The sequence below is a fragment of the Orycteropus afer genome, unplaced genomic scaffold (assembly GCF_000298275.1).
Source record: "Orycteropus afer afer isolate SDZICR_OR568_19922 unplaced genomic scaffold, OryAfe1.0 scaffold00174, whole genome shotgun sequence".
Taxonomy (NCBI): domain Eukaryota; kingdom Metazoa; phylum Chordata; class Mammalia; order Tubulidentata; family Orycteropodidae; genus Orycteropus; species Orycteropus afer.
In genome coordinates this window covers 5,198,596-5,202,251 of record NW_006921761.1, presented here as the reverse complement: position 1 = coordinate 5,202,251, position 3,656 = coordinate 5,198,596, and positions in this window count along the sequence as shown.

Genomic DNA, 3,656 nt, shown 5'->3' with positions numbered 1-3,656 from the left:
TCCGAGCACCGTCACCCATGAGCTCATCACACTGTCTGAGCGCCCCATCACCCATGTGCTCATCACCACACCATCCCAGCACCCCATCTCCCATGTGCTCATGAACTGCAGGGGTGCAGTGAATGACTTAGCATGGCCCTTCTAACCACAGTCTTTGTTACCAAATGACTGGGTGGGACTATGCAAATGATGTGACTGTTGTTTGCCAAGGGGACTGGCTAACTAATAATGTAAATAAGATACATTGTATTCTCAAAGGGTGGGGTGAGACCATCCAAGGAAGGTGTGTGGAACCCTAACAAGGGGACTGGTCAGTTTGTCAACCTGCTAGGCTTAAAGTGAACCACCTCAGAGGACCATCAAGAAGGAAGAGCCAGGAGTGCAATCCATCCTTTGGACACAGGATCCTTGCAACAAGAACCTCCTCGACCCAGGAGATGGGGAGAGAGAGGGAGGGAGAGAGGGAGGGAGGGAGAGAGGCAGGGAGAGCGAGCTGTAACTGGAGGCGGCCGGAGATGGCAAGCAGCAGCGGCGGCAGAACCAGGAGGCCAGCGGGAGACGGCGTGGTGGGCTTCCTGGCCCCACAGAGCGAGAGAGCTGAGTGCCTTTGGGCAGGAGGCCTGCTGGCAGAGTGCGGTGCAGCCAGGCACTTATTGGCAGAGCTACACAGCTTTGTACACTTACCTAGGAGGGCACAGGCTAGGCTGGCCCAAGAGGTCCAAGGGACCAAGGAGCCAAGGGCCAGCGAGAGACGTGCCAGCAGGCTCAGGTGGGAAGTCTGTGCTCACCACAGAACTGTCCCGAGCCGTTTCTCATCTGGAATTGTCACCTGTTCCTTCCCTAATAAACTCCACCATCTTGCCTATTTTCTGTGAGCTGTGTGTGGCACTGCAATGAATTATCAAACACAGCAGAGAGGTGAGTGCCATGGAGGGATGGCGGGGGTGAGAACTGCTCAAACGGATGGGGCAGTGACACATCTGACCTCTGCCTCATAGGAATCAGCTGCAGGCTACTGATCTTCTCTTCCCCCTTGTGACACTAGACGGGGTCAGACGCCCCGCCATTTTTGCAATTGGGAGCCTCTGAGCACTTGGTAGCCTCTGTAGGGTGGGTGATGAGGGACTACTTCTGTCCTGTTGGTCATCACTGTCTGTCTGTCTTTGACTGTGGGCACAAACCAATCACGGAAACAGCTGGTATCCAATGGACAGGAGAACCTCTCTCTCCGAGATCTGTCGAGTGAGCTGGGTCCACGTTCCCTTCAACCTGAAGCTGTGAGCTCTGTGTGTCCAGAACCAAGGCCAGGCTCTACCTCACATGGGGTGTGGGGTCTTCCTGTCCATGGAGGTCTTCACTACGTACATCACAAAACCGCTGCAGACAACATGCCCTCGGTGGCTTATAGAAACAGCAGGCAGTTCTGAAATGCTTAGCGTTTCAGAAATAAAGGAATGGAAGGTGATAGTCATAGGAGCTACACCCGCTGTGGCTAGGTGTGGTAGAGTTGTTGCCGACTCACCCCGAGCCCAGTGCCCACCAGCCTCACAGTCGCTGCTGCGTTTGAGCCCGTCGTCGCAGACGCTGCGTCCGTCCATGTTACCGAGGCAGCACTTATGGGTGAAGGAGAACCCTTGGCAGAAACACCGGGAAGCCGAGATGCACTCCTGGAAAAGAGCCTCGAGTCCTGGCATCAATGGGAACCAGTGGACAAATCGACTGCTCTCACGTTTTGATTTAAAAGGAAAAAGCCCGTCCTCTAATCTGTCAGCGTGGAGACTGATCCACACAGCTCGGGACTTGGAACTCCCTGCATCGTCCAATGAACCCGAGGTGACGAGGGACACGAGGCCACACCCTGAGCCAGAGCGGACAGCACTGGGCAGACGCCGAGGCCAGGAGGGGCCGGCCTCAGCGGCTGTGTGTACTGTCAGCAACGACAACAGAAGAGGAACATGAATTACAGTAAAGAAAAAGTGACTTGCTGGCTTTCCGATGCCAGGACTCTGGAACACTGGGATACCAACATTCCTGCTTTGAAGTCATGGGCTGGTACCCTGGCATCTCTGTCACCGAGCTGTTGGCACCAACTGACTGTCTCCTATCAATCAGACATCTGAAGCCTAAAGACAAAGAATTCATTTTGAAAGCAACCAGTGAGAATGACACCTTAGCTCCTGGGGGCAAATGGTTCTGCTGACAGCAGACGTCTCGCCAGAGACCACAGAGGCCAAAAGGAAGTGGGCACCACACCCTTCAAGGGGGGAGGGGAAAACCATCATGGCAGAATTCTACGTCCAGGAGATACTCCCGGACTGAAGGGGAAACCAAGACACATACTCAGAGGAGGAGACCAAAGAGAATCCATCACCAGCCCATGACCCTACAAGGCTACAGGACACTAAACAGGACACAATGCTAAAGGAAGGGGTGAGAGGATCCCTGCTCGGAACGGGAGGGAAAGAGGATGAAAAGAGAGAGCAGAAAACACAGGCTAGCCCGTTTCCTGCCCCTCCTGAGCTTGTAAACCATACCTGACGGTGGAAGTAACAACGTCACTGCCTCAAGAGTCGCTATTTAAGACCAGCACACCATGAGAGGGAGGGGGACACGCACCTCCCCAACTGATGACACGGGCACAGGAGCAGGCGAAAATAGGCCATCTCCGTAAAGGACAGACCTAGGGGACACGGCGTGGCTAAAATCAGCGATGCAGCCGCTCTCCACGTGGACTCAATCTGTATGCTAAGCAACAGGCCGAGAAGCTGGACTGTACCATGAAGAACGCAGCATCAGAATGGCAGGAAAACTCATTAACCACTTGCGACACACAGGTGGCACAACCTTGAGCGACGAAACGGAAGAAGACTTGACGCACTTACTGACGAAGTTCAAAGACTAGTCTGCTGTATGCACCTCCATCTAGAGAAAACAAAAACCCTGCAACTGACCGAAGAGCAACATCACGACAGATGGAGAAAAGGCTGACGCTGTCTTGGATTTCCCGGGACTTGGAGCCATAATCCATGGAAGCAGCAGTCAAGAAGCCAGACGTCGTATTTCACTGGGCAAATCGGCAGCAAAAGACCACGCTGAAGTGTTCAGAAGCAAAGATGTCACTTTGAGAATGAAGGTGCGCCTGACTGAAGCCACGATATTTCCAATCTCCTCATGTGCTAGACAATGAACAAGGAAAAGCACACACGAGTTGACGCCTGGGAACCGTGGTGCTGGTGAAGAACACTGGACAGACCACGGACGGACAGAAGAACAAGTAGATCTGTCCTGGAAGAAGAGTGCTCCTCAGAAGTGAGGATGTCAAGACTTCATCTCACACACTTGGGACATGCCATCAGGGCCACGTCCCTGGAGAAGGTGATCATGCTTGGTAAAGCAGAGGCCCGGGAAAGGGAAGACCCCCGAACAGGTGGCCAGACACAGCGGATGCAACAACGGACTGCAACACGGCGACGGGTGTGAGGGTGGCACGGGGCCAGGCGCGTTGCGTTCTGCTGGACAGAGGACCGACTCAACGGCACCCGAACAACAGCTCAATCACCAAACAAAGGGTAAAAACCACTAAAACAGACTTAAAAACACAGAAGGCACCAATCTGAATCCACACAAAAAAGCAAACAAACTGGAAAACCCCGAAG